Source organism: Bombyx mori, chromosome 5, assembly GCF_030269925.1.
Source record: "Bombyx mori chromosome 5, ASM3026992v2".
Lineage (NCBI taxonomy): Eukaryota > Metazoa > Arthropoda > Insecta > Lepidoptera > Bombycidae > Bombyx > Bombyx mori.
The window spans coordinates 13,240,273-13,254,422 of record NC_085111.1 but is presented as its reverse complement, the minus strand read 5'-3'; the positions used below and the strand labels follow the sequence as shown (position 1 = coordinate 13,254,422).

At 35.1% G+C, this 14,150-nt stretch overlaps 1 protein-coding gene across 2 annotated transcripts in view; it reads left to right on the top strand.

Moving 5' to 3' along the window:
• Positions 1–6,778: 6,778 nt before the first annotated feature.
• InR (insulin receptor) overlaps positions 6,779–14,150 on the top strand; it is a 74,864-nt gene continuing 67,492 nt past the window's right edge. Inside the window, exon 1 of one of the 2 annotated variants that reach the window (XM_062668439.1) lies at positions 6,779–7,010. The gene's annotated coding sequence lies outside the window, so the exon portion shown is untranslated. 2 annotated transcript variants of the gene reach the window in all.

The window sequence follows — 14,150 nt, the reverse complement described above, 5'->3', positions numbered from 1 at the left end:
CAACATTTAAATTTATTAGTTTTGAATTTTCATTATTATTTTTCTTGTAAAAGTATTCTTTCTAATAAATATATTGATAACAAAAAAATTTGTTGGCAAACAGAGGAAGTTAAAAACTAGTGAACTGTTTTGATCCATTAGTAGTACGATAGTTCTTAACCAGTACTGGTAGGTACCACGATCTCGGCTATTGATGTTGCAAAATAGACATGTGGCTTAAGGTGGAGACAACACTGTCTGTACAATATATTTGAATCTCGGTCTTATGTCTTAACGTTCGAATACGGAATTCAGGTTTAGTCCTCGCAACGACATAACACCAAATTGGCCCCGAGCTTCTTTGTCTGTCATTATTAATAATGCAAATATAGTAATAATAAAATAGTAGAAATAACTAAAAATATATTAGACTAAATTTCAGAAAATGTTTTAAAAGTATTCAAACATTAAAATACTTGAATATCTGCATAGATTATAATCTTAAATATTCCAGAGATAGCTTATGCTTGATTATCACAAAAACCACGAAAATAAAGCGTTGTACAATATATTTGAATCTCGGTCTTATGTCTTAACGTTCGAATACGGAATTCAGATTTAGTCCTCGCAACGACATAACACGAAATTGGCCCCGAGCTTCTCTGTCTGTCATTATTAATAATGCAAATATAGTAATAATAAAATAGTAGAAATAACTAAAAATATATTAGACTAAATTTCAGAAAATGTTTTAAAAGTATTCAAACATTAAAATACTTGAATATCTGCATAGATTATAATCTTAAATATTCCAGAGATAGCTTATGCTTGATTATCACAAAAACCACGAAAATAAAGCGTTGTACAATATATTTGAATCTCGGTCTTATGTCTTAACGTTCGAATACGGAATTCAGATTTAGTCCTCGCAACGACATAACACGAAATTGGCCCCGAGCTTCTCTGTCTGTCATTATTAATAATGCAAATATAGTAATAATAAAATAGTAGAAATAACTAAAAATATATTAGAATAAATTTCAGAAAATGTTTTAAAAGTATTCAAACATTAAAATACTTGAATATCTGCATAGATTATAATCTTAAATATTCCAGAGATAGCTTATGCTTGATTATCACAAAAACCACGAAAATAAAGCGTTGTACAATATATTTGAATCTCGGTCTTATGTCTTAACGATCGAATACGGAATTCAGATTTAGTCCTCGCAACGACATAACACGAAATTGGCCCCGAGCTTCTCTGTCTGTCATTATTAATAATGCAAATATAGTAATAATAAAATAGTAGAAATAACTAAAAATATATTAGAATAAATTTCAGAAAATGTTTTAAAAGTATTCAAACATTAAAATACTTGAATATCTGCATAGATTATAATCTTAAATATTCCAGAGATAGCTTATGCTTGATTATCACAAAAACCACGAAAATAAAGCGTTGTACAATATATTTGAATCTCGGTCTTATGTCTTAACGTTCGAATACGGAATTCAGATTTAGTCCTCGCAACGACATAACACGAAATTGGCCCCGAGCTTCTCTGTCTGTCATTATTAATAATGCAAATATAGTAATAATAAAATAGTAGAAATAACTAAAAATATATTAGAATAAATTTCAGAAAATGTTTTAAAAGTATTCAAACATTAAAATACTTGAATATCTGCATAGATTATAATCTTAAATATTCCAGAGATAGCTTATGCTTGATTATCACAAAAACCACGAAAATAAAGCGTTGTACAATATATTTGAATCTCGGTCTTATGTCTTAACTTTCGAATACGGAATTCAGATTTAGTCCTCGCAACGACATAACACCAAATTAGCCCCGAGCTTCTCTGTCTGTCATTATTAATAATGCAAATATAGTAATAATAAAATAGTTTTGTGTTGTCCAGCTGGAGCACTGGGTATGAATACTCCAGAGGGTCCCACAAACAAGTTCGAAAAGGAATGGTAGCGAGCGAGGTGCGGACGTATTCTCGTGTGTATGCTTCGGTGGTTGCGGGTGAACTGTCTATGAACTATAATAGTAGAAATAACTAAAAATATATTAGATTAAATTTCAGAAAATGTTTTAAAAGTACTCAAACATTAAAATACTCGAATATCTGCATAGATTATAATATTAAATATTCCAGAGATAGCTTATGCTTGATTATCACAAAAACCACGAAAATAAAGCGTTTTATGACTGACACCTAATAATGAATGATACAACCTTAGAGTATACATAAGCAAGCTTACATAAGCATAGTTTATGTATACTCTAAGGATACAATATAAAGGACAATATTGCAAATTAAAGGCGTAGAATATTATATCATGGAATAAGATTTCTTGATAGACCGCTTGTGGTACTGGAATAACTAAGTTTTATGATCCTGTTGTTTATTACTCTAGTATATTTAACATTCGTGAGTTGTAATCTAAATTTGGAATCTAGACTCGCATTACAAGATCCGTATCGTAACAAAGTACCGAAATATATATATGTATAATTTGAATTCACGAATACTTTTACGCTGTAATTAAAAAATTTTTAAAACGACGCGATACATATTAATTTACATTTCAAATAATATGTAGAATGTAGACGAGCGTATAGCTCACTATTTTACTAAATTACCGTGCGGTTTCTGAATTATCACACGAAAACGTGATTTCATCTATATATAGTCATGGGGTCTAAATCTCGAATATGAGAATTATTATTATGCCAAACCGAAACGCAGAGTGCAGGTAGATTTTTTTTAAATATATTTTATCAACTGTCTCAGGTAAACATTGAAACTCCCGTAGACACAGCGCACTGAATTTTTTGCCGGGTCTTTGCTGGGTCTGAATCACGACCCAGTGAGAATTGCAGTGAGAAGGCAATTAAGTCGCAGTAATTTTTCTCGGCTTCTAATATCGACAATCAAAATTCAAAAAGTATATGAAAGTACGTTATGCATCGAACATTGCTCTCTCCGATCAAAATATTCTCCCATATATCACTGTCGATGCTACCTGTCCAGAATATTTCTCGTTTAATTACAAATTCAGTTCTAATAATATCAAAGTTTATCGCCACCGCACTACGCCTTATCATTATAGTAATTCAAATTTAATCGTTTCTCATTTCCTTTTTGTTCTCCTTAGCCATGTACCAAAGGTGTGTTTACTCAGCGATGCGTGTTGAACGTAAGTTAATCCAATTAACTGCGATGATAAAAACTAATTAACACAGCAATATCTCTATGGTACACAGTTATACTTTGATACACTAATTGTAAATTATTAATAAAGAAGCCAATTATTTCAGTCAGGTAATTAGTGAGTATAAGATACCTAATAACATAAATTATGATATAAAACTTCGTTAAGTGACCATTTGCGTTGAGCGATCCCCAAAGTTCAACGACCCCAGCTAAGATTTTTTCGATAATGGGTACTGAAAACATACAGATACGAAATAAGAATGTACAAGTAGAGTCGGTCGAGAAACGACAATGTAATTACTTGAAATAATAACAAGGATCAAACCTGGAATTTCCGAGTAGAGTACTCGGGTTCATCCATCACTGTGATCGAGAAAACTACTTCATATGACGAAAACATAGAATGTAACACATTCACAAATGAAGTATTTCTGACGAAGCTGGGAAACAAGAATTTAAGAAAACGGCCTTTATCTAGAAAGAACACATACATACGAGCTTTTAGTTATCTTAAAAAACATGACAATGGATAGTAATAGGAAAATTTAAAAAAAGGCCCTGATTATTTCTTTAGAAGTCTCTGCCCCTAAAATAAATAAGGAAAAAGATGAATTACACAGCTGGGTTGTTGATAATCGAAGATGAGGAGGTGAAGGAGATTTTTACCTAATTTACCTAAGCCTGAGGGGCTATTCTAACTACCCACAGACCCAGATTCTATATTCATCACAACGTCAATGAGCGATGAATTGTATTCTTCTTACAATTACTAGAAAACTAACTATAAATAGCTTGACAAGTTGAGTTTTTTTCAAAACTTAGCTTTTACGCTCTAATACAGCGCAAGTTTGACGTTCACTCACTATCTTGAATTGAAAGGCGCCACCGCAACTCGCTCAAGAATTCAATCACTCTTTGAGGTTAAAAACGACGTGAGGAAGCAATCTAGAAGTACTAAGGTATTTTGCCCGCTAGATCTGCACACCCATCTCATTCCAGTAGGACGTAAGTTTCTGGAACACTTACCTTCGTATAAACTCTGTACAAAGGTACTGGACTCTATCTGTTTGTTATACCTATAACGTGCAGGTATTTTTATAGGATCGTGACCGGTAAAGGTCTCCAGAAATAAGCGTTTAAATTCTTTCTCTTAAAATCGTTCTTAAAATTAAAACGGCTCCGGAGTGATTTTGTCTAGCCCTTGGGAGATCTTACTTTCATTGTCTACAGAAGCAAAGCCCAACTCAGACCGAAAGTTGCGTCGTTGTATGCTACTTAATCAATTTGTGCAGCCAGGCAAAGTTACTATCGATTCAGGACCTACCTCTTCAATGTTTGAGCCTTTTCTTGCCCGTTCATTCACTGTTTGATTTCCTACCCTTTGGCTGATCAAATTTAATCCGACCTAGCAAGGACTAGTTAAAGCCCGAAAACACATTATTTTAGTTTCAAAGCTTAGTTAGCTATTAAGTTCCAGCTCTAGTGTTACTAAAAAATGTGGCTCTACAAAGCTGGAAATAGAAATTAGCGATCTAAGGAAAGTTGTTATTCAAACCCAATAATTCGACGAAGGCGTCATCCCGCCGATTTTAACACTAAAACCTCATTGATTAATAATAAGCTCGTGTATCGCAATAGTTTGATTTAAACAAATTGTTATTGATTTTAAGGGGATATGAATAGTGCTTATAACGCACAAAGTAATCTTCAAATTAATCTTCCTTAGATTTGTAGGCAGCGGCTTGGCTGTAGGCAGCGGCTTGGCTTTGTAGGCAGCGGCTTGGCTCTAACCCTGGCATTGCTGAAGTCCATGAGCGACGGTAACCACTCACCATCAGGTGGGCCGTATGCTCGTCTGCCTACAAGGGCAATAAAATAAAATAAAAAATACGCTACGGATCAAGCGATTCCCTAGGGAAATTAAATATCACAATGAAATGGAGTTAAGTCCGTTACACGTTATAGATTAGACAGTTTATTTTATGGTAGGCAAAGGACCTGAGCTGTCCCATCTAATAGAGACATGGCTGTGGACGATAACAGAATGAACACACTTTCATTGATAAATACTGCTTGCGTAAACGTTGTTTTTCAATGGCGCAGTTGATAAGCCGCGGAATGGCGCCCGTTCGCAAATAAATGCGTTACAACCTGATGATTTTTTTAAGAACATGCCTAGAATACATGTTATGTCAATCGAAACGGTGTCGCTATAACTAAAAGGTCAAATTAAGCACCTGTATCAATGTTGGGGAAACTTAAGTATTGTGACCTAATACCGACAAGCATGTGGAAAATATTTACACGGTTGAGTAACACGTTACACACGTCTCCCATGATATTGTGCTTCTGCAACCTATTATTGTAGTTGACGCATGATTAAAATTCGCGTAAGCCACTACCTTTAGACAATTTTAATTGAATAAATTAAATACTTTACCAAAATGTTTCCAATATAAAATAAAAACGCCATTTTATTTTGGAAGTGTCAATTAACGATAAAATTCAAATAGAGTTCCGTTGAACTTTGACTGTTCAATAAAACATTTTTGATAACATAATAATTTTATAATGTAAAAGTCAACAACATAACACGATACCTACTCATTTTTACACATTATTATATAATTTGAGATCATTGAAACGTTTCTTAAACAAGGTATCCCACAAGTACTACAATAAAGACATCTTGTGTAACTACCCTAGATACCTACGCTACTCTACAGCTTGCGAAAGCAAATCCATAAGTAGATATTTTCCTGCTTATCGAACATTTTAATTTTAATAATAAAAAAATTGAATGTTTCTGCCTACGCTTGTATTGTGCATTGCCAACACTATTTGAGATGATTATTATCCTTGCTTACAGATTTGAAGATTGTGTATAATAAGAATTGTGTAGTTTTAATTTTTATTACTTAGACAGGTGGACGAGCTCAAGATCCACCAGGTGATAAGTGGTTACCGGATATTATAGTCATCAACGATGTAAATACCGCTACCCACCTTAAGACATGACTTAAGTCTCAGTTTACAATACATTGAAGGCTAAATTATATCTTATTATTAATCTGTTGTCTAGCCTATCAAGTTATTAATCTAGAAATTAATTTTTTTCCCTCAAGTACATGTGTAGCACAGAATTTTTCGTTACAGGAAATACGAAATAATAAACTAATCAAAAAGAAGATACGCTGCTGGCATCAGTTAAGGAAGACACGAAATATGCTGGATTTGCTAATATATTTTATTAGTTATCTTCTTTACAAGTTTAACTTGTTTGATAATAAAGATGAATAACTTTGGAAGTAAATAGTGGTAACCTTTTCGTGAATGTCACATTGACCACATCTATAGTTAGTTAAGTAAAGCTTACTGTCTACTCTTTAACATCCCAAAGCCAAGCGCGGCAGCGGGCAAGATCCATCTGTCCTACAACAGGATAGACTAAAAAAAGTAAGTACACGAGAATGGGCGAGCTGCATTCCTCGACTGGGTCGACGGCACGGCCGCGCGGGCCGGTAGTGTAGATAGTGTAGAAGAGGTACCGCGGACGCGAGCTCTCCGCTTCCCCAGTCCCCAAGTCCCCAGTCGTTCGCGCGCTTCGTTCGTGGCAACTGGTTTGTGTGTTGCCCGCTCTCTATCGCGTGTTTACAATTGTGTTGTTATTGTTTTAACAGTCTGTGTTGTGGAAGGAACAGTGTGTGATTGAAACATTGTGATATATTTGCGTAACTGACCGATTACTCTCAAATAGTGGATCGGGATAATAATTCAGCCTCAATAGGCGTCGAGCTCAGGTAAGTGTATCACTTCATAATAGTATTCAACTCTATAATGATTAGAATGAAAATGTTAAGAACCTGTGCTTACGCCTCTAGATACTTATTGTGTTATGGTTGCCCACGTGACGGCATGTATGTTCATAGCTTACCACGTGGTATGAACTATGAGCTGTGGTGTAAACAACTCTGTGTGCCCTTCTCCGCAACAACGCGACGCGACGCGGCGCAGACGGGTGGGTTGCGCACGCTTGTATCGTCTTCCACGACACTCGCTCAATTTAGCATTTGTATTCTATATAGGTAATAATAGTACACATATTTTGTTTTTAACATATAAATGCCAAGTTATTAAAAAATCTGGTAATTAAATTATTAGTATGATAAACCATAATTTCAGTGGCGCCCAGCATCATTATTGAAGGGTCAAGGATGATATATACATGCATATAACTTTCAAGTATTTTTATCGTGATTTTAGGGCAGAATTTTGAAAATCTATATTTATAATTATTTTGAAAATGTTAATTCTAAAATGTGAATAGTTAATGATACTCACATTGTCTGAATCAAGGAGATTTCTTGTTTCGCGATTATCGAAATACATATTAAAGTAAAACGAAATAGGAACTAAAGGACAAACCCGAAATCCATACAAACTTGGGCCTGGCGTTACAGTGCTAGAATTTGGGCATAAGTTACAATACCTAAGAAGGTTTCATGAGCCCAATTTTCAGGTCTCCCAGCAATGGCCAAATTGGTAAAATCAGACAATGTTTACATTTTAGGTTATGTTTATTGTTCGAGATATTTTAATAAAAACGATATTTTTGAGGCTGTTTCCTACTAAAGATGAGTAATTTTTTACGAAACCTGTTGCAGCAACAGGTTGCTTTAAAATAAAAATGGAACCTGTTACGAGAAATCGCGTGTTAGGTTGTTTACGAAAACGAACGAAAGCCAAAAATTAAAAACAACGTAATGCGAAACGCGCTGCGCACGAAATGATTTTTTTAAGGGATTTTATGGCCTGGTAACTAAGACCTTTGGGTCAGTCTTATTTTAATTTTAATGAAAACTTTTTTATATGAAAAACTATATTTATATGATAACTTTTTTATATAAAATATAAATCATTACGTGCTCCCATATTATCTCATCACCTTTCATTTAATTTTATTTCATGCCTTTTTTATTTTTATTTTTTATTGCTTAGATACCTATCGACGAGCTCACAGCCCACCTGATGTTAAGTGGTTACTGGAGCCCATAGTCATCTACGACATAAATGCGCCAACCACCTTGAGATACAAGCTCTAAGGTCTCAGTATAGTTACAACGGCTGCCCCGCCCTTCAAACCGAAACGCATTACTGCTTTACGGGAAAAATAGGCGGGCGGGAGGCGCGGACTCACAAGAGATCCTACCACCAGTAAAATTATTAATGTAACTACACCATAGAAAAACTTAAAGTACCAAATCGACTTTTTCATGTGATATTGGCACGGTTATTTATTTCTTTTAATGATTTTTGTTAGTAGATTTTGGTGCTTTACGTTACGTTATTCAATGAGATTAAGTTTTTAATCTGGCGAATCATGGCACAACTAAATAGCGGCAATCCAAAATATCTTCAGTTGGCAACATTAAAGATAACATAACACGATTTGATACATTTGTATTTTTTTAGGGCATAGTCACATTAATATAAAAATGCAAAACTATCCTTTCATGCTATATTTAATGTTGTCAGTTGTAGATATTTTGAATTGCCGCCATTGTAAGTAGTTGTGTCACGATTCGATGGCCATACTCTATTTATATTGATTAAAATACCTATAAAAACAGTCATTTATCCTAAAGCAAAAGAGTATTAATTATTTTTTACACTCGATTTCCACTAAATCGATCCTATTTTATGGATGCTCTAATTCTAATCCGCACGTTTGTGGAGCTAGTTACGTATGTATATTGAAATAAGTGTTGCAGATGTTTACAAAGATTGTTTAAAACAAAAAATTGAATTCAACTTATTTTCTACACTTGGCCATTGTCAATGAAGCTAAGATTTCAATAGGTTAATCAAGCAAAATAGACGAATTTTTTGGTACATATCCCATTCGTGTAACGCTTAGGCCCAAAATGGGGTTTCTCCTTTATAGTCTATAATCAAAGGATAGACCAAAGAGAATATAATTAACTACGCTTGTTCATATAGCTATGCTCGGGCTCAAAAAGGATTACACATAAAAGAATAATACGTAATAATACGTAATATGGCTAACATTACGATCTATGAGAGCGTTTGTTGTTTACACTAGGGACATGCTAGCCTTTAAAAAGTAATTGAAGGGATCTAGAATTATTTCTTAAGGTTGGTAAGCCTCTTTGTAAATTACAATCAGAGATATGATAAAGAATGTATTTTCGTCATGTTGAAACTATTTAATATGCTGCTTAAAATGTCCATGCCATGCAGTAAAAACCATCAGTTATAAAAATATAAGGATTACTACGTTAGAATTCACAATTCTAGGTTATAGGTACATTTAGATTTTAATTCATCTTATTTGTCAAATTAATTTCAACGATAAGATAAAAACAATAAATTTTCGTTAAGTCGTTTAAATTTTAATAAGCGAAAAGAAAAACAAACGGATTTATTTACATTATACAACAATTTTTGAGCAGGTAGGTATCTAGATCATAAAACTGATATATAAAAATGATTTTATGAATACACAAAATAACTAATAAATCCGCTACATAAATGTTATTTAACCTGTTTTTTGGGGTTCTATAGCACAAAACGATGTTCAGAATAATTGCCAGTATAGTGCATCTTGTTACCTATGTTTTATATGTGTCTTGTTTTATACATATTAACGTTTCGGGACCATAAATACAGTTAAACGTTGGCAAGACATTGAAACATTCTTACCGTGTTATCGATAAGCGCGCGCGCGCAAGAAAAAATACACCTTGAAGTCTTATCAAAACAATATTCCGAAAACAAAGTTTTACAGCTCTACCGACCTTGAATTCGCTTATTGCTTCTTTTTGTTTTTCAGCTGCATAGTTTTTTGAAGAAAAAACAGTAAATTGATGATTATTTTAAAATTTCAAACGCGAATGAAGGCCGTGAGACTAGTGACCACCCATTTAAACAACGTTTATTTCTAAATATTGTTACACGAAAATACTACCAATAAATAACTTAATTGATTATTATTAATACTGCTTAGAATTTGTAAAAAAAAACGTTAGATGCAACGATTAAGTGATGACATTTTTTATTAACCATCTGTAAGTTGTTAAAACCGCGTGAAATTCCCCCACACGCTCAAGGCTGTTTCTGTTTTGAAAAGAAAAAAATGGTGATTGACTAATGTAATATGTACCTATCGTAAAAGTAAAATAATTAATTTAATTTTCCATCATAACGATGAAGTTCGAAAAAATAATCTAATTTCGTAGTACTATTCTATCGATTATGTTTCCTATTAAAGTCTACCTTACTATACTAAAAAGATCTTATTCAAACGTCGTCGACGACGTCGAGCTTAAGCGAGCAGGAAGAAAAACAATACTTAGTTAATAGAATGTTTTTAATTCATCTTAGGTAAAATGCGTATACATCTTTTTACTTGCGTTTTGGCGTACAGGACAGACAAACGTACAATCTACCAATAACCTGCCTCCTACGTGGTTTTCCAATTCTAAATCAGAAGATTACTATTGCTTCGTAGAAGAAATTAATAAGACGATGGTAACATCCCACGCGTGGTCACAACTCAGCAAAACAGTATTAAAAGAAGATAAAAAATATCTACCTTACTTAATGTTAGCAACATAGTCAAGTACAAAAAAATTTTACCTGTCTAAGCATCGAATCACGGCCGCGGCACAGAACAAATCGGACCTATTGTGCCACGGACGGACCCTTAGCATAATTTAATATGTACAATTCGCTTCTATTACTTCTTCGAAAACAGATCGACCGGACGACTCGATATTTCATCGAACAGTTGCCATCATTCCAGTTTTAGTAAACATCGATGTTACGAGGTCACTTCATGACTTCCCGTTTTGTAATCGTGCCGTTTATGAATGCGGGGGTGGTCGGGCAGGGGGTCCAATGTTTTGGTTCGGGTGTCGAGTAAACAGCGCGCCGCCGCAGTGGCCGCTAGCAGATCGATCGTGCTGCGCTGCGCTGTTCTACCCATTATTTATTACCAAATATATATGGCGGCGCGGTGCGGCACGAGGTCAATGACTTTATAGCCCGTCACGACACGCCGCGTAAACAACGAATGCAGCGCGGGAAACTTAACCCCTCCTTACCTGGTACAAGTATAAATCGTCCGAGTGCAGGACCCTGTTTGTTCGTACTTCGTACACTAACTACGCTACGCGCTCGTTTCTAAAGCATTCCACGTGTTCTGGTTTCAAATTTTGAAAACATATTGTTTTTTTTTCCTACCTAAACTGATAGCCTTAAGAGGCTATGTCAGCGTATTCGGGAGAGTAGGTGAGCTCAAGGGGCTCAAACCTGACGTTGTTGCTAACACGAACCCTAGCAAGAGCCGTGCTTCGCAGATTCTACCATCGGATCGGAAACGCGACCCTCAGAGAAGATCCGACGAAAAATTCAATGGGCTGTGTCTGTGGGTTAATTTACTCGCCGAGCCCTTCGTCGCAAGCGACGGGTTCGCTGAGAACGATGACCGGTGCGTTATGTACCTAAAAGCACCGTTAGTGGATCGGGAGGATCTGAAATGACATGTTTTGAACGACGTCCACTGTTTACCATTCGGTCCGCAGGATCGGGAATGGACATATTGTAAATACAACTAAGTACTTACGATATAATAAAGCGTCTAAAAATATTTTGTTAGTTCGATAATGTGGAGCATTTTGAATATTATTGTCATCATAAGTTTGATGTGGCGTCTCCGTGTGACGTAGTCGCATCCTAGATAGGCGTTATCTAGGTAAATATGTATTTTTAGTCTAAAATGTATTTGCCGTGTGCATATATATGACGTACATATATGTATATATATGTACACCGAATACCGTCTGTGAGGCGCCCGTTGTCGTCACAATGACGTAGCTCTGTATAAGATTACACGTAAACTTGCTGTAGTCCAATACATGTTGTAGATACCTAATGTATGTACATGTCATTGTAATGGATCACGTAAAAATGTAACAACCAGTGCGTGTAATTTGAAAATTTTAATCATCTATTATTGTTAGTTTACTTTTGGGCACGCTTTTATTAGCTTGACTTCCATCTACCTGTTTATCTACATACGTAACGTTTTTTTTCTGCTTTCCTATCCTATTAACCTGGAGTAAAAGGAATCTTTCAACGTAATTTTAACCAACTTCAAGACGTCCGTATGATTTAAAAAATTTAACAGTCATATTACTAATTTTAATATTTTATTACTGATATACCAGTACAGGATTAAAGAAAAAAATATTATATATATCGCAAAAATAATTGTACTTAAACAAATAATTGAGATGTTAAAATAAATACATACTACATATTATACATTCTAAATATCAAAACATAATAAAACATTAGGATCCGCTTTGCTTGAAGAAAAGTAATAAAAATAGAAATTTAATATTAGAAGTAACCAAAGAAGAGTAATATAACATAATATAAGTATAAGTAATAGTAAGTATAAGTAATATAATATAAGTAATTTTACTGGTGGTCGGACCTCTTGTGAGTCTGCGCGGGTGGGTACCACCACCCTGCCTATTTCTGCCGTGAAGCAGTAATGCGTTTCAGTTTGAAGGGTGGGGCAGCCGTTGTAACTATACTTGAGACCTTAGAACTTATATCTCAAAGATGGGTGGCGCATTTACGTTGTGGATGTCTATGGGCTCCAGTGTCCACTTAACACCAGGTGGGCTGTGAGCTCGTCCACCCATCTTAGCAATAAAAAAAAAAAAAAAACCGTCGATTTTAAGGAATAATTTTGGCTCGTCTGTTTGTCCGCGCACATCTCTGGATTTTCTGAAGGGATTTTCATGTAATTTCCACAGGTAGACACATATTGACTTAGCAGAATACAGGCTTAATGCTCCACGCTAAATGTTAGAAGTTACTTAGCAAATAATTATTAGGAAAGTAACTTTATCCGTCTGGTAAGTTCTCACGTCCTAACCGCTAAACTCATTTTGGCTTAACTTGGTTTGGAAATAATTTGACCCTGACAAAGAATGTAGACTCTTTTTCACCCCACTGCTGAGCTCGGGTCTTCTCCCACGCGGGTGAAGCTACGGAAAAGCTAGCAAGATGATAATTTCGATTAATAGCGTTCGTGACCTTGTACGTCTAATTCCTTAAGTCTAATATAGATATAAATAGAATCTAATATAATTATCTATAAATCTCTTTTGAACCTAATATAAATAGAACCTCTAGTACATATTTTAACTAATGAAAATGTCGGAAACCTGTGCGTTCCACATTTCGTTATTACGGTTTACATCATTAATTTGAATTTTTATGGTTATTCGGTATGAAAAAATATGTGTGATTTTATTTCGTTTTGGCCGAGTGAGTGTTTGAGAGAGAACCAGCACTCTTCTTCTCTACACCAAGCCGTCGCGGTTGAACCGAAGAGTGGGTTAGGGACCTCGTCCGAATCCTACAACTACCATCAGTTTCGCGTCCCGCGGGGGTGGTGCCGCGAAAAAGATATACGCTCCGCGTGAAACTTGTCGCCTCGTCCACACCTGGGTCGTGTGAGGCTTGAACGCGAGTTGTTCAGTGACTTGGTGTTTCAATGTGTTCAACTTCGACGCGTCCGCCGCTCCTAAAGTGTGAGCGGAAGACCAGCGATTTCTTTCGGACCCAAAAAATAAAAACATTAAAGCAATCAGCATGTCCTCTCGGATGTTGTTTCGTAATTACGATTGGGCATTTTCAGTTTATTTCTGTATGAAAAAAGAGTGTTAGCAGGTGCAAGCAGTTTTTGCATGTCATTAAATGTATAATTAATATGTATATAATTGATATGTATTTCCTCTCACGGATCTATCGTGAGAACTGCAGTGTCTCCCACGTTAATTACACTCGACTAACCGATGACCTTAACGACGGACACTGATCAATGGAATTTATATTCA